The following is a 27,751-nucleotide window of genomic DNA, read 5'->3' on the forward strand; positions in this document are numbered from 1 at the left end:
TAGCATTTTGTGACTGCTTGTTCCACCTTCAAAGTTGGTAATTCATGCCATGGTTCAAACTCGAAATCACAGCTAAATCCAGCTGCCTGCCGGGGTCCAGACTGCGTCTTACCACGGCCTGGAACCTCTAAAAATGTCTGAGAGACATTTTGAGTTCCCACAAGAAAGGACCCTCACTTTTAAAATTTCAAATGCTCATTAAACCATAGCAAAAAAATACAATACTAAGGAATAATTACAACGCTGGCGCTCTCTGGGGCTATCAGCCACGTGCACATTTACAAAATGGATGCTCTGCCTTTTATATCCTCAGCCCCTCCCAGAGTTGTGTCAGTGAACCCCTTCTCTGCCGTGCACTGGTGCAGATCACTTCCTTACATCTCGACTGCAGCTCAGGTGCTGTCCTGTCGCCCCTCCTGGTAAGAAGCCGGCCCTCCCCAAATGCCCTGGCTGCTGAGGCTGCTACAGGGGCAGGGGAAAGGGGGCTGGGGGAGCTCATATTACAGTAACAGCACTATACATTTACAAAAATTCTCCTAATGTACATGTAATATCTATCTCTTCATTGTGAGAGCCACCCATCATTCATCTATAACAAACCACAATTTTCCTTTCCTATGAATCATATGTCTTGAACAATTATCTTTCATTTTCAGTTCTGATAATTTACTCTTTTAAAAAAAAAAAATTCACTAGTCATACTAACATCAGTTGATGTCGGCAAAGACAGTGGGAACAGAAGGAAAACATCTCAGGGTTTCTTTAGACACACTTATTTGGAATGGACCAAATGGCACCACTGAGTTCTGGTATGGATTTTTACCCCCATCTGCCGTGCCTATGGGGTGCTGCCCATGGCAGGTGGATCTCAGTGGTGAGTCCAGAGGCCAACTCAGCCTTGCCTTCCAGTCCCTGTTGTATTTAGAGGCAGCTGAGGAATGACAGAGCTCTGCTGTGGTTTCTTGCCCCCACCTTACCATGCCTATGGGATTGCTGCCCACAGCAGGGCTATGGAACCTTCTCAGTGGTGAACACAGGGGCCAACCTGGTCTTGCCCTCTATTTCTTGTTCTACTTTACTTGTTGGTCCTTAAGGAAACCTCTCCAATGCCTCTTACGGTTCCCTGTGTACTTCCCCTCAACAGATGCTTGTAATTCTCATCTACCAAAACAGGACAATTCCATTAATAAATGATACAGTTCAATCTCCCCACCTAAAGTGTGAGTTCATCTTCAAGCTGGTGGGAGCTCGATTCCACTGCTGGGACATCTTTGAGCCTCTCTGGTTATTTCTGACCCAGTCTGGATGCTGCAGTCTGTCTCTGGGTTCTTTCCCCAGCCTTTCATTCTGTTGGCGTGAGCCGCTCTCGCTCTGCGCTTGGCACAGCCCATTCAGTGCTGAGCAGCACCTGAAAGGGACCTCCCCACTGAGGGCTGAGCACTGAAGGCAACGTGCACAGCACAGCCTCGTGTGTGTCATTATTTGAGAGGGTAATTGAGTCTTACAGTGGTTACCCACCACTGCTGGCACAGGGAACTGCCTGGCCGAGGAAGCACCACAGTCCCAGAGAGGTTTAGCACTTGGCCTAGTGCCCCGTTCTGCTGGCAGCAGTTTTTGGGGAGCGTGGGCTAGAACAGCAGTGGATCACAGTGACTGCAGATACCCCTGTTTATGGGGATTTAATGGGAACTTCACACTATTAAATTTGATGGAAATCACTGCACACAATTTTACCTCAACCTTTTGGGAAACTTATACATAGAGGCAAATTCTTCTCCTTATGAGAGCAGAGTGTACAGAGAGAGCCAGGGGCTGCTCCAGCCAGCAGGGCTGGGTAGTGACACATACACAAACACAGGTGTATATGTACATATATATATATAAATATATATTTAGGTCTGTTTTTTAGGTCTGTCTGAGGAGGGACAGCAGTGGGATGCACGGAGCCGTGTATCCAGAGCCATCTGTGTCCCCCGTCCCATCTTTCACACGATTTGGAGACAGTCCCCCGTTGCCATGAAGGTGATTTGGGAACTCATCGGGGTCTTCCGAGTCCCTTGTTCGTGGTGCCAGATAATGCAAGAGACCTCGTATTGATCGTCAAGCTAGACAGGACAGACATAGATCCGAACCAATGCGGTTAATCAAACCTTCTCTATTTATTGTTTATAGAATGGCCGTTTATATACACTTCAATATAGTTTACAATTGTGAGCACACTGTCATTGGCAAGCAAACATTGTTTGTCTTTGTCTTAAGGTGGTTAAAGTTTCACACTGCAGGCCTATAGTAACTCACAGCCAGAAAGCCCATTGCTCTCTGCTTACCCCTTAACATAATTTCTCACTGTGCACAGACCAATTTCTGACTGCGCCACAGCTTCAAAGGCCTCACTGAGGCCGTGGCTGAGGCCGAGGCTGGGGCAGCTCAGCCTTCACTCCAAATATAAACCGTGTCCTGTCCCTCTCAGAAATCCTGCTGCAGGAGAGGGCAAAGAGACCACGCTGGATTCTGGCTTCTTGCCCCTCACCCTGCAAGGGCCAGACTGAGCACCTTTGGCTGGCCTGTCTTCCCCAGGAGCCTGACCAGCTCCAAGGAGAGCACTGGAAAGATGGATTGAGCATCACTGCTGGTGCACAGCACACGTGGCATTTTTCACCCCTCACATCACCATGGCATGCTGGGCTAGGAACTAACAACTCCTTACCCCAGTGCCTTAGAAGCTCGTGCTCTCTCAAGGGGCACCTTTGACTTCTGAGCTGAGGAGGGCACGTGTGGCCTCTGCTGCTGGGGAGGGCAGCTCACAGTCCCCTGGGATGGGGAAAGGAAAGCTCCAGGCCTCTCTGCAGGGGTGACAGTGACTCTGAAACACAGTTGTCATCCAGATTTCTTCTCAGACTGAAAGGGGGAAAGGTGCCTGTGTTTGGCATGGAAATTGAAGTGAAAAACAACTGTAATTTCTAATAAATAATTCTGATCCATGTAAGGTCTCCTGTTTTCTAAAGAAGTTTTGGTTCAGTCAGACAGAAAATCACCTTCTGATGTACAGCTGCCAGTGCTGACCTAAGGTTCACTTTTACAAGGCATAGATTCAGTTTTCTACAGCAGTGCTAGAGATTCTATGAACATCTGAATCCCTGTGGTGTAACAAAGCCTTTGAGACCCAGCTGTGAGAGGGCAGCCACAGGCAGGAAGGCAGCTGCACCTGGTTAGCAGGAGGTTAAATGGGAACCTTACAGCAATATTCACTGTATAGGCAGATAAAGTCACAGCCTGTGGTTACCTTCAATTTCTGCTGGGTAAAACATCCTGACAGAAACCACTGCCAGTGCCACGGGAGGAGTTTTAGGGTTATCTGCTAACACTAACCCTAACTCCTGGCCAAGAGTGGATGTGCTGTTTCTGATGCTGCTAAACTATTCCATGGCTCACCTGGAGCCCAGAAACTTCTGCTAGGAACTTAGTGATAAAAATAACTGCACTCTTTTCTGGGGATCTTTTTCTTTGGGATCCTACTGACATTTCTGAGTTAGCTCCCTGGCCTCACTACATCTGTCTATTTGCAAATCCAGCTCTTAGGCAGAAGGATGCTTCCAAGGCAAAAGGATTTCTGAAGCAGTGCTGCCCTGCAGCACCTGGGTGCCTTCAGGCCATCCATCCCAAAGGAAAAGTGACTTCTGGGCCCGGGAGAGCCAAGAGATCTGTTGGCAGGAGAAATCAGGAGCAGAGAAGGCGATTCCAGCTCTGCTGTTTGCTGTTCCTCCCCATTAGACAGGAGAGGATCAAGCACATTCAATCAGCCTTTGCTTCCTTAGGCACGAAATCTCGGAGGAGACAAGGCCACCTCAGGGCCTCCAGACCCCACCTGACAAAGGAAACGCTGAAACCTCACCATGGTCTCCGCCACTAACATGAGGAACTTTTCTTGTGGGCACCCAACAGCATTTCCCACACAGCCCAGCTGCTGCTGAAAATTGCATTCACATTCAGGGGGAAAGAAACATAAAGAAAGGAATCATAGACATCTGAGGTAAAATTAGAGTTCCATAGAAGTAAAATTTCTCTTTGTTTTCAACAGAGGCAGATTTTCATCTTTTAAGCTCAAATCTTCTCTGGCAAACAAAATAACACAAAATATAGAAACACTTTGCATCAAGCATGAAACATTTGGTTTTTTTGGGAATTCTATTTGTACATGAAGTGTGGCTGGATGAGCACTACAACAGAGGTTTTGGTTTGTTAATTTCAGATTTTTAAAATTTTGAGATGTTTTAATTACTGTGTTGATGAGTGCGATGGGTTTTAGTGTTGATTAATTACTAAGGTATTTATTTTTTGTTGTGAGATAGGATTGTGAGAAAGGTAAAGTAGGTTTAAAACTTTTGAAGGGTATAAAGAAAATTTTATAGAAAGTAACTAAAGGAAAAAGTATCTTTACAGCTTTTTTTTTTAAATGATAATGTAAAGAAACTAAATTTAAAAATTTTTGTCAGGTTATTAGTTTTTAAATGTTTTTTTTAAGTTTTTTTAGGGAGAGAAGTCTTTTTTATTAAATTTATAGAGACTTCTTTATAAAAGGAAAGAAAACAGGTTTTTGTGGTTTTTATTTTTACTAGGAATACTAGTTCTTTGAGGAACTTTGCCATCATGAAGTCTTTCATATTTTTATAAGCTTTTTTAAATTTTGTTGATGAATTATATTGATCTATGGGGTATTGTTTTAAAGATGAGTTGATTAAAGGTAAAATTTTTATTATTTGTTTGTAAATTATTTTCATCTCTGGAAACAGAGGTTCTTTTTTTTTTTTTCTGAAGTATAGCATTATTTTTCTCTCTTTGTTTGTTTAAACTTTTTATGGGATTACAGTTATTTTAATATTTGTTTATTTTAGTATGGAGATTTTTATTTAATATTATTTGAATACCTTCATTTTTTATAGTTTCATGTGTTATAGGAAAAATGGGGCTTTTTCTTCACAGTTTATCAGAGGATTTCAGTTTTTAAATTAAGGTATTTTCCCATTTTTATTGGGGATTTAACTTCCTTACTGATTTTGATGGGTTTTTTTAATATGCTTGTATCTTGTAGTATTTTTTACACGAGGGTGATTGAAGGATGGAAAGGGTTTAACATTTTGTTTTGGATCCATTTGTTTTGCTGATAGCTTGTGGCAGGAAGGCGCGGCTGGGACAGTGTCCGGTTCGGTTTCCATGGTTTGTGTCTCCTTTTCCCGTGTTAGATTCCCGCTCCAGGGCTCCTCTGCGCTCTGCCGCTGCAGGGTTTGTGCTCTCAGCCCGCTGCGGGAGGGATTTTTTGGCAACAGCCCCGGCCCGCTCTGCTTTTGGCTCTGCAGCCTCCCCCGCCCTCCTGCCCGGCAGCTGCTGGCCCGGCCCGGCCCGAGCGGGGCTGATGCGGGCCCGGCCCGGGACAAGGGGCTCAGCCCGGGACAAGGGGCTCAGCCCGGGACAAGGGGCTTATTCCGGGACAAGGGGCTTATCCCGGAACAAGGGGTTTATCCTGGGACAAGGGGCTTATCCCGGGCCAGCGCTGCCCGGCCCGGCCGGGCTGAGCCGGGGGCTGTGGCCGGGGTCGCCACCTCCTCGCCGGCTGCAGAAGAAGGAGCAGGTTCCTGGGGTTTTCCTCTTTGATTTAACACGTGCGTTTCACAGAGGCGCGTTCAGCTTCTCAGTGGTGCTACAGAAACTTTCCTCCTATTCCAAAGCGCAACTCCCGAAGCACACAAATACTGAGACTACTGCTACAGACTGCAGCGATTACTGAAAATTCTCTCCTACTGGCAGTAAAAGTAAACTTGTCTAAAGGTTATTTTGTATGAAGCGTAGCTACACTGAATGGTTTCAACATCAAAATCAATGGGGAAACAGTGAGTTCAGGTAAAGTTAAAGAAATGAATCTGTGTTTCAGATATTTCCTGTCACATTTCAAGCCCAGTCACACACAGGAAACTGCCTGTGGCAGGACCAGAGCGCTGTTAGTTGCACTGTTAGTAAGACTGGGCTTTTTCAGGGAGAGGAGGGAGGAGCAGAAGCACAGCAAAGCTCTGCCAGCTTTGTGTCCTCTCACAGAGGATAAAGTAAAAGTGACCGCAGTAATGCCGTTTTAGTACTACCCAACGGTATGGCACAAGAGCAGGTTGAAAATGAGTAATCACAGAGAAAGAGATAGGAAGGAAGGTAGTGTTTGACGTTTTTGTATTATTTCCTCCTTTTCTCTTTGGGGACTTCCTACTTGATCTCGGTTGTAGTCTAACCACAAAATGTAGACAGAGCCTTCCTCCTTGACAGTCAGGATAGACAGGCTCTCCCGACACAAATCCCCAATTAGCGAGACAAGGAAGAAAGAAGGAAATGAAAGAAAAGAAAGAAAGAAAAAAAAAAAGAAAAAAGAAAATAAAAGAAAGTGAAAGACAACTGCTCACTTTGAAAATTTGAAAGGCTTATTTAAACTTTACCAAAAAATACAACAAAAGGACTACATAAGGAAAAATTTGCAGTGCTGGGAACTGCTCTCGTGGAAACCACGTGGCCGGTTCCTCTTCGAAATCGATGCTCGGTCTTTTATTACCCTGGGGGTGCATCAGCCTGCCCTGGTCCCTCCCAAAGTCTCTCAGGCAGCTCTTCTTTGCCGTTTATCGGTGGAGATTGCTTTCTTGTAGCTGGATGGGAGGCCAGGTGTTGCCATGTCCACCCCAGCACCGAGCTTTTCCATTCCCAGGTGCCCCATGCCAGGGACACTTGTGCCCTTGAAGGAAAACACACCTGTTTCGTTATATAGGGTGCCTCCCTAGACAGGCAATCACCATTTCCCATGTTTTCTATGTTTGAATGGAAGGGGAATACCTTTATTGTACTGTTTGAAATGAGGGAAAGAGCTCCATTTTCATCAGCTTTAGGTTTCATTTGACGGCAAACACGGCTGTCCCTAGTCTCAAAGGGCTTCCTTTGAGAGGAAACCTCTTTACGTGCCATTGTAAGAATTCCATCGAGGGGGACCCTCCATTTGAAGGGACCTTCACAGACGGAATGATGTCCAAAGGCCGCAGAATCGTCTTTGTTGAGGGAATGTGAAGAGGAAACTGCATTTCCCTGTTTCCCCTCATTTTCAGAGGCGAAATTGAGGGAAATCCCCCTTGATTCACTTTTTATTCGGGATTACATTGAGGGGAGACCCTCCTTATACATAATTAAGGGATCTAAATTGACAGGGAACCTCCGACGCCGCCGGACGCCCGGCACTGCCTGTGCCGCAGCCCAGCCCAGGAATCTCCGCAGTAATTCACAGTTTTGAGACCCAGAAGAAACTTCCTCCCACGCGGCTCCTCTTCTTATTAGTACAATTCTACTCCAGTAACCACGTCGTGACACAAGAACAAAACGGAAACCGCGGATCGCGATCGCGACCGCTCCGCTCCCCCCGCCCCTCGCGCCACTCGCGCCCCGGGACGCGCTCCCCGCGCTGATTGGTCAAAATGCCAAAGCCCCGCCCACAACGATGAGGCGGGGGCGGCGGCCCCGAGCGGTGACGGCCCGGGAGCGGAGCGGCGGCGGCCCCGGAGCCCGGCGAGGCGGCACCGGAGCTCGGAGGCGGCTCGGACCAGGTGGGACCCGCGCTCGGTTCCGCCCCAGCTCGGGGCTCGCTGCGGGCTGGGGCCGCGCTGAGGGCCAGGGGGGCTCTGGCGAGTTCCTTGTGCCGGGTTCCGCCGTTCACGGGCAGGGAGCCAGAGCGGCTGTGCCGGCGCTCGGTGTCCCCGGGCTCCGAGCCGCCGGGGCACGGCATGCGGGGGACAATGGTGAACCCCCGGGGCTGCTGGTTCCTGCCCCTGGGCAGGCGGGCTCCGAGCCGCATCTGCCCTGGGCCGGCAGCATCCGGCAGCTGCCCGGCGCTGTCAGCGCCTGTCCCGCACGGAGCTGGGCTGCAGCGGCTGCAGAGCCACAGGGGCCGGGGCTGCGGGGAGCGCAGAGCTCCCGGAGGCTGCGCTTGTCTCCGCAGCTGCTGCCGCAGCCCTGGGGAGCGGGGACAGCGCAGCCAGAGCCGGCACCGCCCTGCTGAGCCTCGGGGTCCCGCGGGGCCGGCACCGGCAGTGACCTCGCATCGTGTCCCTTTCAGGGTGCCACCACCGCGGGTGTAAAGCTGTTCCCGAGCCGATCTCCGAGAGGCTTTGTCAGCACTCCTGATGGATCGGGAGCAAGGTGCTGCTTGTTCCAGGCAGAGAGATGAGGGCTGTGAGCTGGAGAAGGGTGAATTCTGCTCTGTTGATGGGCTTCAGAAGGAGCCCCTGGAGAATGGAAGAGCAATCACCAAAGTACTGAAAAGGAACCTCAGAATATTCCCTGGTGAGCAAGGCACCCCACTATTGCCTCTAGGGAGGGGACAGTGTCACCTCCCAAGGCCAGGGCTGGCAGGTGTGTGGCTGTTTCCCGATGTCTGGAAGAGACCTCGAGTTCTGGTGGGCCCCGTCAGTGGCTGGAACCAAGAGCCCCAGCTGCCCCCAAGGCTGTGCAGTTCTCCTGCTGCAGCCTGTCCCCACAGCTGTGTCCCTGGCTGTCCCCACAGCTGTGTCCCTGCCTGTGCCCAGGCTCTTGGCTCTCTGGCTGCCAGCTGAGTGAGGGGCACAGTGGCTGAGGGGTCCCTGCTGAGCTCCCTGGGCACGGGGTGAGCAGATTGCAGGGCCGGGTCTGGTTCTGGCAGCCAGCAGCTCTTTCCTGCTCCAGGTGAATGGTTCAGCTCCCATCCCGTGCTCACGGTGGTGCTGATTCTGCTGCTCCTGGTGCTGGTGCTGGCTTTGGGGGTGGCCTTGGCTGTGCAGTCAGGTAAGGGAGGGGCAGCAGGCTGGGCCCAGCCTCTCGGGGCAGAGCGGGGTCCCTGCTCCCTGCAGAGGGGAATCCTCAGACCTTCTCCTCTTCCCCCTCCAGCACCACAGGTTCCAGTCACACCTGCGACTCCGCAGTTGGTTCTGGGCTGTCCCCGTGGCTGGGTTGGGTACAATGGGGTCTGCTACTACTTGTCAAGGGATTACAGGAGCTGGGATCAGGCTCAGGAACGGTGCTCAGAGCTCGGGGCCTCCCTGGCCATTGTCAAGGATGAGGCCATGGTGAGTGAGGGGCTGTGGGCGGTGTGGGGTGGCTGAGGGGAGCCTGGGGGTGCTCCTGGGCCGGGCTGGGTGCTCGTAGGGCTGGGGGTGCAGCCCTGTGCCGGGGCCTTGCAGGGAAGGAGCCCCGGCGTGCGGGGGCAGCCCCGGGCACGGGTCCCCCCGAGGGGCCGGGGCAGCTCCCACTCCTCTCTCCTGGGCAGGATTTGCTCTTCCACCTCCGCGGGAACTTCGATTACTGGATCGGGCTGCGCAGACGGGGCGAGCGCCTGCACTGGGGGGACGGCAGCAGCTACAGCTCCAGGTGAGTGCCGGGGAGCCGGGCAGGGCCTGGGGGCACAGGGGCACAAGGTGTTCCCCTGGGAACCAGCGCTGTCTCTTGCTCCTCCCTGCAGGCTTCCTGTCCTTGGCAATTCCCCGTGTGTGTACCTGGCTGACGATAAATTCAGGAGTGAGATGTGCTCAAATGAGCGGCCGTATGTCTGCAGCAAGGCCCGAGCTGCCCTGTGACAGGGCTGCAGAAAGGACCTTGTCCACGCTGGGCAGTGCCAGCTTCAGCTCTGAGCCCAGCACAGGGCTGTCCTTCCTCAGCTGCACCCTGTGCCTTGCATGGACTCTCAGGGTCACCTCAGTGCCTGTCCATCCCCAGTGCCAACACAGGGGTGGGTGTTCAGGGGAAAAGTCTCTGCAGTGCATCCTGCCAGCGGTTCTGCCTGGAGTGAGTGATTGCCCTCCTGGCACGAGAAGCTCCAATGGGAAATCCAACCGACCCCGGGAGCCCAGCGCAGAGGCGCTTGCTGTGCTGTGGGGGGAGGCTGTGCTTGTGCGAGCAGCCCCCGAGCGGGGCCCTCATTCCCCCGGTGCCCGCGGGCCCTGTCCCCCCTGCTCGGTGCCGGCTCCTGAGCTCGCCTCTCCCTGCCCTGCTCAGACCCGGCTGCCGCCAGCGCCCCTGCCGGCCGTGCCCGGAACTGCAGCCGCGGGGAAAGTGCCGCGGCCGAGCGGGGCCGGGCCCGGGTTTGTGTCCGCTCGGGCCGCGCTGCGGGCGGGGCCGGCTCACACTTGGCTGCGGTGTTGTAGTTTCTTACATTAATAACCGATTGTTTTTTATATTCTCATATCTTTTCCTGATAACCACTTCATCTCAAAATGTAATTGTTTGGAGGTAGAGGGTTTACATTTTCCATTGCAAGGGAGGCTCCTGCCTTCCTTAGCAGACCCCTGCCTTTGAAACCAAAACATCCCCATCCCTCTGTGCCACCGTGTGGGGAGGAGGGAGGGAACTGGGAATCGGGGATAAAGTAGAACCCAGGAAGGAGAGAACAGCGTGGGGAGGTGCATTTTTAGGATTTGGCACCCTTCTCACTTCCTTGCTCTGGTTTGTTTGATAATAAAATCAATTAAAATCAGTTTCCCCAGTCTGGGCCTGTTATGCCCATGATGGGCGAGAGATCTCTCGCTGCCTTTCTGAGCCCCTCGAGCCTTCCCTGCTGTGTCCTGTGCCTGCCCAGGGGCAGGAGGAGAGGCACAGAGCGGCTTTGCTGGCCCCGGGTCCTGGCCCAGCCCAGCCCAGCCCCAGAATCCCTGCCAGAATTCCCTGCACCATTTCCCAGCCCCACGGCGGCTCCGGCTCCGCGGGCAGGCGGCTCCAGGAGTTCAGAGGGGTAAAACGGGACCGAGGGAGAGGAGGCAGCTGGAGCCAGGGGGGGAAATGTCTTTGCTGCGAGCTGGCAGGGAGAGGAGGAGGAGGGAGAAAGTGATGCAAAGTAAAGGGGAGAGAAAGAGGAACAAGGCTGGAGCGGTGGAAGGCGGCGGGGATGCCATGGGGCAGGCGGGCATTTTGCTTTCCAGCTGTGTGGGAGGAAACCGAAAGCTCTCAAATCCGTGCAGGAAAAGAGGGGAGAAATAGCAGGTGGTGGGAATTGCTGACAATTGGGATTCATTTTACCTGCATGAGCTGCAAAGGCCGACAGACCCCGAGCACTGCCAGCTTTGTGATGTGTCCTGCCCTGCCCTGGCTGCAGCCGCTTGTTGAGATGGGCCCTTGTCTCTAAAGGAGCTGCACTGAGGCATGGGTTTGTGGCTGCTGGAATAGGATCTAGAGAATAAAATAAACAGAAGCTAAGCTGCTTTGCTGTTCATAAATCCATGGGCCCAGCTGGGAACAGAGCTGGCCCAGCACAGAGCCCCGGGGGACACCACTGGTGCCAGTCCCCAGCTGGGTGCAGCACCCTCTCCACCACTCTCTGGGCCGGCCATGCAGCCAGTTCTGAGCCCAGCACAGAGCGCTCCTGGCCCAGCCGTGGGCTGCAGCTTTTCCAGGAGTGTGCTGTGGGAGACAGAGCCAAAGGCCTTGCTGGAGCCCAAACAGACACATCCACAGCCTGTCCTGCATCCACCAGGAGGTCACCGGGTCAGGGAAGGAGACCAGGCTGGTCCAATGTAGGGAGCGCTGGTGTCCTGCACGGTCGGGACGGATGGAGACGAGAGATCTCTGAAGTCAGGTCTTGGAATATCGGGTTTATTGCAAAGGGCGTGGTTGTGAGGGCCCTGCTTGGAGCTGCCAGCTGCAGGTCAGGGCAGGCCCCAAAGAGTGGGGGAGGAAGAGACAGAAATTGAGATAGGGATAGAGATAGAGAGAGAGCTCAAGCTCAGGGCTGGGAGAGCATTCCAAGAGAGCAGAGAGAAGGGGAGGGAGAGGATTCCAAGAGGGTGTCTGGTCCCCCGGGTACACCTTATCAGGGGGCTTCAGAGTGGGCTGGAATAAGCTTGGGTCCATGGGGTTACAGATACCTGATGCTTCAGGGTTACAGATATGGGATAAACTATACGTTTTTGAAGGGTGAGACAGAATATTCCATTTGACCCTTGGATCTGTGTGTAGGTAGTGGGCATTGTTCAAACAGAAGGGGGGATTGCCTTCAACTGGCTATACTGTTGTTTTCTAGTTGTTTAGCAACTAAAATTTGGTATCTCAAAGCTTGTTCTCATTTCAATCTCACTTATAGTTTCTGTATTTTCCAAATCATTTGCCAGGCAATCATATCTATACGGCTTTCCTATTTCATCTTCCCCACCAGTCAAACATTCCCTGCCCCTCCTAAAGCCCTGTTGGTTGGGTCTGATGCCCTGGCCATCCTGCAAGTGCTGCCTGATGAAATCCAGATAAACTGCCCCATGACCTTACTGGGTACTGAGGCCAGGCTGACTGGCCTGTAATTCCCAGGATCCTCCTTCCCACCCTTGCTGTCAATGGTGTCACACTGGGCAGCTTCCAGCCACCTGGAACCTCACCAGTGAGCCAGGGCTGCTGGTAAATGATGGAGAGCGGCTTCCCAAGCTCATCTGCCAGCTCCCTCATCCCCTGGGGTGGATCCCATCTGGGCCCATGCATTTCTGAACATCCATCAGCTCATCAATTCTCTGACTGCCTCCTCCTGGAGAACAGGGCCCATTCTGCTCCCTGACACCATCTACCAGCCCAGGAGGACACTTGTGCTGAGGACAAGCCCTCTTCCCACTGAAGGATGAGGCAAAGAAGGCATTGAGCACCTCTGCCTTATGCTCACCTGCAGTTACTTAGTTCCTTCCTGTATCCAAAAGAGAACAAAGGCTTGACCCTCCTTCCAAAGATGATACACCCTCCTTTTATTCCTAAATTCCTTCAAAACCTCATTGCCCATCCAGGCTGCACATTTGCCTCATTGTCTCATCTTTGGCACACAGAGACAGGCTGTTCCTATACCCTCAAGATCTCTGCTTTGAAGCATGCCACCTTTCCTGGACTCCTTTGGTTTTAAGGGCTGCTTCCCAAGGAATTTCCTGAATAAGTCTCCTGTATAGGCCAAAGTCTGCCCTCCTGAAGTCTAATGTAAAAATTGTATTGATGTTCTTCCTGATATCACAAAAGATGGTGAACACTGTAATTTCGTGATCACCATGGCACAGGCGGCCTCCAACCAGCACAGCTCTCGCCTCCACATCTCCCATCTCCAGTTACAAACAACAACAACCAAAGTCCCTTTCCGGGCAGGCTCCTTCACCGGCTGTGATTTTTGTGCCCGGGCAGCGCCCTGTTCCTGTTCCAGCTGTGCGGAGTTCTCCACATTTCTCAGACTCGGTCTCGCTGCCAAAATCTCCCCCGCGCTGCAGCCCTCGCCAAGTTTCCTGACTCGACTCCTCCCGGTGCCGTGATTGCCGCTTCCCCTTGCGGTGCTTGACCAAAAAAGTCAGACTCCCATCCCACCCCAAACTGAGAGATCATAAATAGGGGTCGGTGCCGCAGCAGCCGTGTTCGTGTCACTGCGGAGCGGCGTCGGCCCCGGAGCCCGGCGAGGCGGCCCCGGAGCCCGGCGAGGCGGCACCGGAGCCCGGAGGCGGCTCCGGCCCCGGCGGGACCCGCGCTCGGTTCCGCCCCAGCTCGGGGCTCGCTGCGGGCTGGGGCCGCGCTGAGGGCCAGGGGGTGTTGCTATAGGACACAACGCGAAAGCTCAACGCCAGCCACTGCTATTTGCAAGGTAAAGAAGAAGGGTTTATTTTCTGAATCCAACTTTTATACTTTTCCAAAGGTGACAGTGGATTGGAGAGTGAATGTGCCACCTCTCCTAAGACATTGGACAAACTACTAGTACTTCAAGTTTCTCCACCCCTATGAAGGAATGCAAAACAATATGTTGTTTATAGAAAATTGTGTGAGAGTTTTCTAACAGAATGTAAACTCAGAAGGCTTTAGAAAATCTTAAGAATCGGGGCGACACAGGTGGGAAAGGAAAAGAGAGATCCCAAAATGACACATCACGTAGGTAATGACACAAAGATATGTCAAAGTTTATGAAAAGCCAGTTATAAACAAGGTACTCATATCTTATGAATCATGCCTGTTATAAAATTAGTGAATTCACATTATGGAACCAATGTATCAATAGTAACTGTGTCAGGAATTTGAGACAATATTCTTCTAGCATTCATGTATCCATAACAACGAAACACCGAACAGCTTACAATGGATAACAGCCACAATGTAGAACAAGCACCCACTCTCCTGTGTTATCTATGGAAGATAAAAGAGAAGAGATCTCAATAAATGATCCTGTTGGGCACTGCAGCACTGACACCTTTGGAATCTGCGAGGGGATCAAGGACTCAACAAACTGTATCCTCTTCTGTCCAAAATCAGGTGTTCACCAGTGTTTTATCACAGCTGTTTCAGTGAGGCTCAACTTATCTCTAGCAGAAAATAACTATACCTTGCAATGTAAAGAAACATATTTAAACAAAATTAACTTAGGACTTAAAATTGATTGCAGTGTAATTCAATGTCGCCTCAGTAGAATCAGAGGTACATTTAAGAGAACTTAGTTACCATCTTTAACACTGAATAAAATCTGATCTTAATAAACTTGACCTCGTCCAAACTCAGCAACGCTCAAACCTGACAGAAATCCACCTCGACATAAATGACTCTTAACAAAATTAACTCAGTGAGTAAGAAAACATAACATTACTCACATCTAACTTGGTTAATCTTACCAACACTAAAATAATTTTCAAATAAAACATAAAGGAACTAAAAGCACTACCTAATACGAAATGTAACTTATTCTGATGCTATTAATACCAAAATGCACGGAAAATGTGAACCGACCGTGGCTGAAATAACAACATGATGGATTTACTGGAGGGATGATAAAAGAGTGACAAATACCTTGATCCTGTGTAATTTAGCAGTGAGAAAAACTCATGGTAGCCACAAGTTTTTTGGAACTATGAATTTAGTAAGACCTTTTAAAGTCCAACTGTACTGAAAGAAACAATAATGTAGAATTTGGCAAACTGTCCACCAATCCGGGAGTTTCTCGAAATTGTATTTAGTGTAATACCATATGGTAAATGCTATCAGCATTTCTGCTAATGAAATCAGATAATGTAATGCTGCACATAGTGATAACAAGGCACTGAATTTACAGCTTTGAATCTCTCCAGTGACAATAATCAGAGGAATCAGAGTCCGCGAAAAATACAAGATTAACTTTTAAAAAGCATTTCAACATATTTTAAGGCATTCTAAAACACGGTGCGTGAGGCTTCAGTAACCAGAGGCGGTCACAGACCTTACGGCAGATACCGGGGGGTTCGCCCCGCCGCAGCGGGGAAGGGACAGCAGCGGAGTGAGGTCGCCCGGGGGAGAACCGGAGCCGCCGTGCCGCGCCGGGAAAAGCGGAGCCAGGCGGGGGTGGGAAAAGCGGAGCCAGGCGGGGGTGGGAAAAGCGGAGCCAGGCGGGGGAGGGAAAAGCGGAGCCAGGCGGGGGTGGGAAAAGCGGAGCCAGCCGGGGGTGGGAAAAGCCGGGCTTAGGCGAGGGCCGGCGCCGCGCGGGGAAAGCCGAGCTGGCCCCGCACGGGGCTCGGGATGCGGCGGGGCTGCCCCGACACCCGCAGAGGGTTTGCATTGCGCTGAGCCGAGCGAAAGGGACTCGGGTTCAGATCCCCGAATCCCGGCTGGCAGCGACGCGCATTGAGAGAACGGTGAAGGAACCGATCCCGGAGAAGGCGGCGGGGAGCGCCAGGGAGAGGGGACCGCGGGGGAGCGGGGAGCAGAACGGCCGAGCCGCGATGGGCAGCGCTCCCGGACTCTCATTGATCAAATCGGCCAAAAGCTGCCCCCACACCGCCGTCCGCTTTAAAACTGCGGTGCCAGGGACCGTGCCCGCTGTGTCTGTCCGGGAAGGGAACGCAGGAAAAAAGGGGGAACGCGTGCGAAGGAGGGACGGGGAACTGGGGGGGAAGAAGAGAAAATTACAAATCCCGCAGCATTCTGTCTGCCCCCTAGGCTGGTGTTAACGTTTTATATAATGAACTTCGTGTACTTTATTTACCATTAATTTCCTACCCATCACCTATGTTAGACAGTGTGTCTCTACTCCAAACCAATAAAAGTGTCACCATCACAGTGAAAGATGGAGGACAAGAAGGAGGAGAAGATACATCGAAATTCCTCCCTCTTGCCTCCTCAACCCCATTCTAAAAAACCCCAAATTTCTGCTTTTTACCCCGTGTTACATTAACTCAACTCTTGTGACCTGTAAATCTTCACACAAAGTTGGCAGTTTTTTCCACGGGCTAAAATCAAAGCCACGGGTGTTTTGGACTTCGTGCCAAGGTCTCCCAGCCCCTGCCAGGGTCTGGAGACAGCCAGGGCAGCCAGAGGGATGTCCTGGGCTCCCACCAGGGGAGAAGTAGCAGGTGGTGGTGTATTGGCTTTGGTTCGCTGATTTTGAGATTTTTTGCTTAATGTACTAAATTAGCATGGTGGGTTTAGTGTTGGGAATTACTAATGTATTTACTTTTTGTTGTGGGGTAGGATTAGGTGAAAGGTAAAGTAAGTTTAAAACTTTTAAAAGGCTATGAAGAGAAATTTATTTACAGTAATTAAAAGAAAGTAATTAGAAGAAAACATTTAGAACACTTTTTTCCTTTTAACTTTTTACTGGTAATGTAAAGGAAGAAAACTTAAAATATTAGTTAGTTTACTACTTTTCAAATAGTTTTTTTTTCAGATTACGGAGGGAGAGAAGTCTCTCTCCTTAATGTTATGGAGACTTCTCCACAAGGAAAAAAACACAGGTTTTTATGGTTCTTAATTTTTTTGCCAATAGTTGCTGCTTGGGGAAACTTGTAATTGTGATGTCTCTCTTATTTTTTACAAGTTCTTTTACAGATTGTTTATGGGCTATGTTAACTTATGGGGTATTGTTTTAAAGATGAGTTGTTTAAAGGTAAAGGTGTATTATCTATTTTTGAAATTATTTTAATCTCTGGGAACAGACATTTCTGTTTTCTTGGGGGCACAGTATTTTATTAGTCTTCTCTCTTTTTGTTTAAAGTTTTGTAGGATTATAGTTACTTTAATATTTCTTTACTTTGGTTTGGAGGCATTTTTTTCATATTAATTTGAACTCTTTAGCCCTTTATAATTTTAAGAGTTATCGGGCGGGACAAAAGTCTTTGTTCCGTACTTTTCTAAAACGTTTTTAGCTTTAAGATGAAGGTATTTCTTTATCGCTGTTGTTTGTGACTTAATTTCTTCTTTAGTGACTTTGATGATTTCACCTTGTTCTTTGACATGTTGGGGTGTTTTGTTTGGTTGGTTTGTGCCAGCAGCGGCTGCAGGGCTGGATTTTGGGTTCTGCCGGTTCAGTTCGAGCTGCAGGGTCACGGTGCACGGGCCGTGGGGCCGCCTCTGCTCTGAGCTGTCCGCGCTCCGTGCTTGGGCTTAACCGCAAGATAAAAAACACGAGTTCCCGAGTTTTGTTCGTTTGAAACACGCGTGTTTCACTGAAGCGTTAAACTTTTAACAGCTAATAGTTTTGCATCACTTTTTAAGAAACCTCCCATTCAAAACCAAAACCGGGTGGAAATCGCCCACAACTGGGATCCATTCTATCTGCCTGAGGCTCTGCACCGGGGGAGCGCCGCCGGGGCTCCTGTCCCGAAAGAGCCGCGCGAAGAAGCGGGAGAAGAACCGCGGCCCCGGGAGCTGCTGCGGGCGGTCTCGTCTCCCCCGCCGCGGGCCGCGGTCCTGCCCCGGCCCCTCGCGGTACGCGGCCCGCCCATCTCCAGCAGCCGGGGCTGGGCTCGGCTCCCCCCGGCTGCTCCCTCCGCGGGCCAAGGGCCCCGTCGCTGCTTTCCCACTTTTGACTGGTGAGAACGGCCAAAAACCCTCCCACACCGACACCGGCTCCACCCTACAGGGGTTCCCTGTCCGTGGGGTTCCTTTACTCAGGCGTCAGACCTTTCGGCCGGGAGCGGAGCGGCGGCGGGTGGCGAGGTCCTGAGGGCCCGGCGGGGCGGCGGCCCCTGAGCTCGGAGGTGGCTCCGGCCCCGGCGGGACCCGCGCTCGGTTCCGCCCCAGCTCGGGGCTCGCTGCGGGCGGAGGGGCCGCGCTGAGGGCCAGGGGGGTTCTGGCGAGAAGGGACCTGCTCCACGCTGGGCAGTGCCAGCTTCAGCTCTGAGCCCAGCCCAGGGCTGTCCTTCCTCAGCTGCACCCTGTGCCTTGCACGGACTCTCAGGGTCACCTCAGTGCCTGTCCATCCCCAGGGCCAGCGCTGGGCTGGGTGTTCAGGGCAAAAGTCTCTGCAGTGCATCCTGCCGGCGGTGCTGCCTGCAGTGAGTGCATTGCCCTCCTTACACAACAAGCTCAACTGCGAAATCCAAATGGCCCTGTGCTCCTGGAAATCATCACGAACTGGCCTGAAGGTGGCACTTTTGGACTGTTCTTGGAAGAGGAACAGGTGATACATGCTGAGGAGGAATCCCACTTTTGGCAGCAGGCACCTGACAGGGAAGCAGGGTCTGTGCGCTGCTGGCTCTGTGTCTCTCTCTCGGCTTTGGAAGAGGACGGGACGGGTCGGAGCCGCTGCCTCGGGGAAGGGAATTCGCTGCCACGGCCACAGCCCAGCGCAGAGGCGCTTGCTGTGCTGTGGGGGGAGGCTGTGCTTGTGCGAGCAGCCCCCGAGCGGGGCCCTCATTCCCCCGGTGCCCGCGGGCCCTGTCCCCCCTGCTCGGTGCCGCTCCTGAGCTCGCCTCTCCCTGCCCTGCTCAGACCCGGCTGCCGCTGCTCCGAGCTTTCGCTGCTCTGTGCCTGAGCAATGGCTTTGTAAGCAAGTTTTACAATTTGATAGAAAGTTCACAGAGGCAAATATTGAGATAAGGTTTGTTGACTTAGGAAAGCTATGGAATTGAGATGATATTGTTGAGAAAGAAATTGAATTAGAAATAAGTTTGAAAATATAGCTTTATAAATGGGTAGATATTTTAGAGCACTAGAACTCTGAAAGATGCATTGTAATAGGACTATATGAGGTAAAAGTATAGGTGCTTGGTGTTAAAGTAACATTCGTATTGTGTGGTAAAAGCTAATATCTTGAAAAACATTTATATGGTACTGTAATTAGGAAATTACTTAGCTTTTAATAGAATAATGTTGAGTTCTATATTTTGTATGTTTCACTCTATTGGGACTGATAATAAAATCAAATATCATAAAACACTGCTCAGTTAACTCTGTTTTGTTAGAAACTAAAATAACCAATACAACTGTGTTTGTGTTATAAAAACCCCAATAACTCAAGTATCTTTCAAGCAGTTAAGAAACTCAAAATACTTTTTGTTCAGTGCTACTACAAAGAAACAGGACCCCAAAGAATTAGTTCTACAAGAAAAACCAATCAAGTCTTCTACCTACGTCACTAGCTCGGCTCAAACACAAACCAATATTATCTCCTATTACACAACATCAAACAAGCTTTAAAAAACACAATCAAGCAAAAAATATCCCAGGGAGACAAAGACGTTTATAAAAGCCTTAAAGCTCTAATCAAATCTAATTCTTATAATATTTCAAAACAAAACCTAAAAAATGTACAAACTTAAGTGCAAAAACAGTTTCCAACTATAAATAATACTTCCCAGTTCACCTTCTCTGAAGTATAGTTAAACTCAAACCCTACAATGCTTGTAGCACAAACAGGAAGCACAGAACCACTAATGTATTGCCTGTGTACAAATAAGGTAATTCCCTTATTTAAGCAACCAGCAAAGCTTCCTGCTTCCTCAGCCCCACCTGCAGAAGCCTGGCGTCCCGAAGCGCGTCTCCGCAGCCTCCGTCCCCTTCAGCCCTGCCCGGGCCCGAAGCCCCGCGCGGAGCCGCGGCAGCCCCGCCGCTCTCCCGGCTGCAGCCGCCGCTGCCATCCCCGCCCGCCCGGCGATCTTCCAGCCCGCCTCGCAAGGAGCGAGGGCAGCTCTGCGGCACGACGGAGGGAGGCTGCTCTGCCAACGCGGCCGAAGGACAGGCTCAGGCTGCGGGAAAAGGGAGGGACGTGAGAAAAACCCGGCAGCGGCGAACTCGTCGTGCCCGGGGCGCGGCCGCTCTCAGCCCAGCCCCCTCCGCCGCTGGCGGGACCGGGACTCGGGCCCCGGGGCAGGAAATGCTTTTCCCAAGTCGGGATTTCCCTCCCAGCAGCTCAAGTCTCTCCTCTTCAGCAGCAGACCACGCAGTGCCCCCAGTGCTTTGCCGCTGGGAGCACTGGAAGAGATCCTGGAACACTGGGAGGGAACATGGAGAGAGGCACCAGGCATGAAGCTGCAATAGTTCGGTAGCGACGGGCTGGCGCTGCCGGGCCGGACTCAGCCCATCCCTCGGCGCTGCAAACGCCGCCAGCACCGAGCGATGCCGCCGCACGCCCGGCACTGCCGGTGCCGCGCCCGCCGCACCCAGCGGGGCTGGAAGCTCCATGGAGCAGCTCAGCGCCTGCTCCGCGCTCGGCCCTCCGAGCCCGGCCCGGAGCTGGGCTGGGGACACATCCCCATGGTGGGGCAGAGCCGCTGCTCGGGGCCCGGGGGATCCTTTATCCCCCTCGGGCAGCTGCGAGAGGCCGAGGGCAGAGTCCTGCTTCCGAGGCTGGAACCCCTGCTGCTCCACCTCTCGTGCTCTTGCGATGATTTGTTCGATACTAAATTCCGATAATTCCCCCAGCCGTGTCTCCTATTCCGGTGACCGGTGAGTGATCTCTCCCCGGCCTTTTCCCGACCCTCGAGCCTTCCCTGCTGTGTTCTGTGCCTGCCCGGGGCAGGAGGAGAGGCACAGAGCGGCTTTGCTGGCCCGGGCACCTGGCCAGGTGCAGCCCGGCCCGGGAATCCCTGCCAGAATTCACTCTTGAGAGCCCCAGAAGCAGCTTCCCCGGGGCTGCGGTTCTTCACCAGATTCAACGTCGTGGGGCCCTATTCCGTAGGGCGGGTTTAACGGGACATCAGGGACGTGACCGCACCGCCCCGCTCGCTCCGCCCTCCCCTTGCTGGAACGGGCTGCTTTCTTCTGGCGGAAAGTTCAAACGGATGAAACCGCTCAACCCCCGCCGGAACACGCGGTCGGTTCTGCCCCAGCTCGGGGCTCGCTGCGGGCGGAGGGGCCGTGCTGAGGGCCAGGGGGGTTCTGGCGAGTTCCTTGTGCCGGGTTCCGCCGGGTCCCCCTGCGCTGGGATCGCGGAGGGAGCGGCTGCCCGCGCTCTCCTCCTTGCCCGGATCGCTGGGGACGAGCCGGGGCCGCAGCAGCGACCAGAGCCGGCACCGCCCTGCTGAGCCTCGGTGTCCCGCGGGGCCGGCACCAGCAGTGACCTCGCATCGTGTCCCTTTCAGGGTGCCACCACCGCGGCTGTAAAGCTGTTCCCGAGGCGATCTCCGAGAGGCTTTGTCAGCACTCCTGATGGATCGGGAGAAAGGTGCTGTTTGTTCCTGGCAGAGAGATGAGGGCTGTGTGCTGGAGAAGGGTGAATTGTGCTGCACTCATGGAGTTGTGAAGAAGCTCGAGCATCTCCAGGAGGGACCAGCAGCCAGGGTTCCACACCTGCCTGGAGCACAAGAAGCCACTTGGCATGAGCAGGGAGATGCCATTTGTGAGTGTGAAGATGTGGAGAATGGATTCTGCAGCAGTGGTGGGAGTGTGAGGGAGCCCCTGGGTCCCCAGGGCACATCAGCAACCAATAATGAACACAAAAGGATCCTCAGAAGATGCCTGGGTGAGTGCAGGGCCACCCTGTGGCCTCTAGGGAGGGGAAAGTGTCACATCCCAGGCCCAGGGCTGGCAGGTGTGTGGCTGTTTCCCGATGTCTGGAAGATGCCTCGAGCTCTGCTGGGCCCCGTCAGTGGCTGGAACCAAGAGCCCCAGCTGCCCCCAAGGCTGTGCAGTTCTCCTGCTGCAGCCTGTCCCCACAGCTGTGTCCCTGGCTGTCCCCACAGCTGTGTCCCTGCCTGTGCCCAGGCTCTTGGCTCTCTGACTGCCAGCTGAGTGAGGGGCACAGTGGCTGAGGGGTCCCTGCTGTGCTCCCTGGGCACGGGGTGAGCAGATTGCAGGGCCGGGTCTGGTTCTGGCAGCCAGCAGCTCTTTCCTGCTCCAGGTGATTGGTTCAGCTCCCGTCCCGTGCTCACGGCGGTGCTGATTCTGCTGCTCCTGGTGCTGGTGCTGGCTTTGGGGGTGGCCTTGGCTGTGCAGTCAGGTAAGGGAGGGGCAGCAGGCTGGGCCCAGCCCCTCGGGGCAGAGCGGGGTCCCTGCTCCCTGCAGAGGGGAATCCTCAGACCTTCTCCTCTTCCCCCTCCAGCACCACAGGTTCCAGTCACAACTGAGATTCTGCAGTGCTGTCCCCCTGGCTGGGTTGGGTCCAATGGGGTCTGCTACTACTTGTCAAGGGATTCCAGGAGCTGGGATCAGGCTCAGGAACGGTGCTCGGAGCTCAGGGCCTCCCTGGCCATTCTCCAGGATGAGGCCATGGTGAGTGAGGGGCTGCGGGCGGTGTGGGGTGGCTGAGGGGAGCCTGGGGGTGCTCCTGTGTGGAGTTGCGTTATTTGTATGTTTTATTATCCCTGTATTATGTATTGGTTTATTCCTTTGTACCCCCGTGTGCAACTTGGTTTATCCCCAGTTTTCCCGCCTTGTCCTCCCTTCCCGCCTTCCCAGTATCTATCCGTCACCCTGAAAGAGGCATTTTACCCCCCCCGGGTGCCTTGTCTATCACTCGGTGCCCCTTCCCATCCATCCAGAAGCTTCTACTCAGGGCACCGGGTGATTGGGCGAGGACCTGGGGCTCCCCCCATATCTTTCCCCCATTGGACCCCACCATATCCCCCCATCCCGGAGCCACCCCCTATCCCTATCCCCATTGGTCGTTGGATCCCCCTCCCTTACAGTTTATAAGCCAGTGCAAGCACCTTGTGCTTGTTCCTGTTGGCTGGCATCGTTCTAGGATATTTGGCCCCGTTGGGCTACAATAAACTCGGACTTAGCCCCCAGCAGGATCCGCTCTTCATTTACCACCGCGAGGCTTGCTAGCGCTGCCCGGAACCCACAAAGGCACTCTCCAAACCCCAGCTGCGAGCGGCGGAGGGTGCCTCAATCGCCCACCCTCGCCACAGGACGAGCTAACCGGGGCTGAGAGAAAAGGGATTTGGGGCGGGAGCGCGGCACTCCTGGGCCAGGCTGGGTGCTCGTAGGGCTGGGGGTGCAGCCCTGTGCCGGGGCCTTGCAGGGAAGGAGCCCCGGCGTGCAGGGGCAGCCCCGGGCACGGGTCCCCCCGAGGGGCCGGGGCAGCTCCCACTCCTCTCTCCTGGGCAGGATTTGCTCTTCCGCCTCCGCGGGAACGTCGATTACTGGATCGGGCTGCACAGACGGGGCGAGCGCCTGCACTGGGGGGACGGCAGCAGCTACAGCTCCAGGTGAGTGCCGGGGAGCCGGGCAGGGCCTGGGGGGACAGGGGCACAAGGTGTTCCCCTGGGAACCAGCGCTGTCTCTGCTCCTCCCTGCAGGGTTCCTGTCTTTGGCAATTCCCCGTGTGTGCTCCTGGCAGAGAACAGATTGAGGAGTGAGAACTGCTCAAATGAGCAGCCGTATGTCTGCAGCAAGGCCCAAGCTGCCCTGTGACAGGGCTGCAGAAAGGACCTTGTCCACGCTGGGCAGTGCCAGCTTCAGCTCTGAGCCCAGCACAGGGCTGTCCTTCCTCAGCGGCACCCTGTGCCTTGCACTGACTCTCAGGGTCACCTCAGTGCCTGTCCATCCCCAGGGCCAGCGCCGGGCTGGGTGTTCAGGGGAAAAGTCTCTGCAGTGCATCCTGCCAGCGGTGCTGCTTGGAGTGAGTGGATTGCCCTCATTACATGTGAGGAACACAGCTCTCTATTCACCCTTCTTATAAAAGTTTTTATACATACCTTTCTTATAGACATAGAAATTATTTTATAAATATTTTAAAAGTTTATATATTATGACTTTACATTAACATGTTCTTTTGTTTGGTTTTAACCTTTGACTTGTCTTCATGCTATCTTGTCTAATTAAATGAATATATTTTATGTTTTCTTGTGGTTCTGTCTTCTTGTATTTTCACTCCCTGATAATGAGGGTCAATAATTCTTCTTTTTTTTCAGTGGTCTTGTTTCTGATTCCATTATCGTGTCTTTCAGATAAGAACGTCCCCAAATATGGGAAATCAATTCTTTTGCATCATTTTCTGAGTTAGTTACATGAAACAATAATTTCAGCATTTCACAGTCTCTATTATTCTATGCTCTAAGACGGTATCTATTACAGCCCTATTTACAGAAGCTATATGTTGCAAACATACAGTGACAGGTTATACTATATCAAAAGCAGTAATTACAATGTGTAGTATATCAGGATTCTTGTGGTCAATAATAACTTGAAAAGCCAAAGTTAGTACATAAATGTGAAAGCCCTAATTATAACATTATAGAACAACCTTGACTGGGGAAAGCAAATTTCCCTGGAAATCATCACAAATTGGCCTGAAGTTGAGACTTTAGGAGGGTCCTTGGAAGATGTGAGAAAGTGTGAGAACCCTGGGTTTGGTTTGGGGTCTCGTGTGGTGGTAAAGCTTCTCCTCCAACCCGTGTTCCCAAAGAAAAACTCCGCAGCCTCTTCTTGTTCGGTCTCAAGACGATTTATTGCTAGTTATCTAACAGATTAGGTTCTCGTGCTGCGGCCCTTTGGTCAGCGGCCCAGGCAGAGAATCACACACTCCTGACACCCTGACTGTCCAGTGTCTTCTTCTTCTCTCCCCCCCACCCAGGGCTGCTGCTATCTTTTATAAGATATATTACATATAACATGTTTACAATTATTCCCCAATACCTATTACCTATGTTACCAAGTGTTTTTCTATTCTAAACCAATCTGTGAGTGCCAACATCAGCATGAACATGGAGGTAAGGAAGAAGAAAGAAGAAGGATGGGTTCAGCCCACTTTCCTCCATCTTAGAACTTCTGACCCCCATGTACAAAGTAAAAACCCGCCTGTACATGCACTAAAAGCCCCCTGTACACTACTAAAGAATTTTTCCCTCTACTTTGTGACTACATTTACTATACTATCTAGCATTTTGTGACTGCTTGTTCCACCTTCAAAGTTGGTAATTCATTCCATGGTTCAAACTCGAAATCACAGCTAAATCCAGCTGCCTGCCGGGGTCCAGACTGCGTCTTACCACGGCCTGGAACCTCTAAAAATGTCTGAGAGACATTTTGAGTTCCCACAAGAAAGGACCCTCACTTTTAAAATTTCAAATGCTCATTAAACCATAGCAAAAAAATACAATACTAAGGAATAATTACAACGCTGGCGCTCTCTGGGGCTATCAGCCACATGCACATTTACAAAATGGGTGCTCTGCCTTTTATACCCTCAGCCCCTCCCAGAGTTGTGTCAGTGAACCCCTTCTCTGCCGTGCACTGGTGCAGATCACTTCCTTACATCTCGACTGCAGCTCAGGTGCTGTCCTGTTGCCCCTCCTGGTAAGAAGCCGGCCCTCCCCAAATGCCCTGGCTGCTGAGGCTGCTACAGGGGCAGGGGAAAGGGGACTGGGGGAGGTCATGTTACAGTAACAGCTCTATACATTTACAAAAATTCTCCTAATATATACATAATATCTATCTCTTCATTGTGAGAGCCACCCATCACATGAGTCATCTATAACAAGTCACACTTCTCCTTTCCTATGAACCATGAGGCTTGAAAAATTACCTCTTGTTTTCAATTCTGATTTTTAATGAATCACACTAACATCTGTTGGTATGGGCAAGGACAGTGGAACAGAAGGAGAACATCTCAGGGTTTCTTTAGACACACTTACTTGGAATGGTCCAAATGGCACCACTGAGTTGTGGTATGGCTTTTTTACCCCCATCTGCTGTGCCTATGGGGTGCTGCCCATGGCAGGTGGATCTCAGTGGTGAGTCCAGAGGCCAACTCAGCCTTGCCTTCCAGTCCCTGTTGTATTTAGAGGCAGCTGGGGAATGACAGAGCTCTGCTGTGGTTTCTTGCCCCCACCTTACCATGCCTATGGGATTGCTGCCCACAGCAGGGCTATGGAATCTTCTCAGTGGGGAATACAGGGGCCAACCTGGTCTTGCCCTCTATTTCTTGTTCTACTTTACTTGTTGGTCCTTAAGGAAACCTCTCCAATGCCTCTGACGGTTCCCTGTGTACTTCCCCTCAACAGATGCTTGTAATTCTCATCTAACAAAACAGGACAATTCCATTAATAAACTATACAGTTCAATCTCCCCACCTAATGTGTGAGTTCATCTTCAAGCTGGTGGAAGCTCGACTCCACTGCTGGGAAACCTTTGAGCTTCTCTGGTTATCTCTGACCCAGTCTGGATGCTGCAGTCTGTCTCTGGGTTCTTTCCCCAGCCTTTCATTCTGTTGGCGTGAGCCGCTCTCGCTCTGCGCTTGGCACAGCCCATTCAGTGCTGAGCAGCACCTGAAAGGGACCTCCCCACTGAGGGCTGAGCACTGAAGGCAACGTGCACAGCACAGCCTCGTGTGTGTCATTATTTGAGAGGGTAATTGAGTCTTACAGTGGTTACCCACCGCTGCTGGCACAGGGAACTGCCTGGCCGAGGAAGCACCACAGTCCCAGAGAGGTTTAGCACTTGGCCTAGCGCCCCGTTCTGCTGGCAGCAGTTTTTGGGGAGCGTGGGCTAGAACAGCAGTGGATCACAGTGACTGCAGATACCCCTGTTTATGGGGATTTAATGGGAACTTCACACTATTAAATTTGATGGAAATCACTGCACACAACTTTACATCAACCTTTTGGGAAATATATAGGTAGAGGCAAATTCTTCTCCTTCTTCTTCTTCTCCTTACGAGAGCAGAGTGTACACAGAGAGCCAGGAGCTGCTCCAGCCAGCAGAGCTGGGTAGTGACACATACACAAACACAGGTGTATATGTACATATATATATATAAATACATATTTACGTCTGTTTTTGGAGGAGGGACAGCAGTGGGATGCACGGAGCCGTGTATCCAGAGCCATCTGTGTCCCCCGTCCCATCTTTCACACGATTTGGAGACAGTCCCCCGTTGCCATGAAGGTGATTTGGGAACTCATCGGGGTCTCCCGAGTCCCTTGTTCGTGGTGCCAGATAATGCAAGAGACCTCGTATTGATCGTCAAGCTAGACAGGACAGACATAGATCCGAACCAATGCGGTTAATCAAAGGTTTTCTGTTTATTGTTTATAAAATGGCCGTTTATATACACTTCAATATAGTTTACAATTGTGAGCACACTGTCATTGGCAAGCAAACATTGTTTGTCTTTGTGTTAAGGTGGTTAAAGTTTCACACTGCAGGCCTATACTAACTCACAGCCAGAAAGCCCATTGCTCTCTGCTTACCCCTTAACATAATTGCTCACTGTGCACAGACCAATTTCTGACTGAGCCACAGCTTCAAAGGCCTCACTGAGGCCGTGGCTGAGGCCGAGGCTGGGGCAGCTCAGCCTTCACTCCAAATATAAACCGTGTCCTGTCCCTCTCAGAAATCCTGCTGCAGGAGAGGGCAAAGAGACCACGCTGGATTCTGGCTTCTTGCCCCTCACCCTGCAAGGGCCAGACTGAGCACCTTTGGCTGGCCTGTCTTCCCCAGGAGCCTGACCAGCTCCAAGGAGAGCACTGGAAAGATGGATTGAGCATCACTGCTGGTGCACAGCACACGTGGCATTTTTCACCCCTCACATCACCATGGCATGCTGGGCTAGGAACTAACAACTCCTTACCCCAGTGCCTTAGAAGCTCGT

The 27,751-nt window shown here is 52.0% G+C and overlaps 2 long non-coding RNA genes across 2 annotated transcripts in view; one reads left to right on the forward strand and one right to left on the reverse strand.

The window, feature by feature from the left end:
- Nucleotides 1–20,005, reverse strand: part of LOC144246580 (uncharacterized) — a 28,406-nt gene extending 8,401 nt beyond the window's left edge. The window contains exon 1 of the long non-coding RNA XR_013340236.1: nt 19,726–20,005. This is a non-coding gene — a long non-coding RNA (uncharacterized LOC144246580). The remainder of the gene's footprint in view (nt 1–19,725) is intronic.
- On the forward strand, nt 8,319–8,967 carry LOC144246579 (uncharacterized). Its single transcript, XR_013340235.1, has 3 exons — nt 8,319–8,355; nt 8,734–8,832; nt 8,935–8,967. It is a non-coding gene; the product is annotated as an uncharacterized LOC144246579 (long non-coding RNA).
- Nucleotides 20,006–27,751: the final 7,746 nt, after the last annotated feature.

This window comes from Lonchura striata, chromosome 7 (assembly GCF_046129695.1).
Source record: "Lonchura striata isolate bLonStr1 chromosome 7, bLonStr1.mat, whole genome shotgun sequence".
Classification (NCBI taxonomy): Eukaryota; Metazoa; Chordata; class Aves; order Passeriformes; family Estrildidae; genus Lonchura; species Lonchura striata.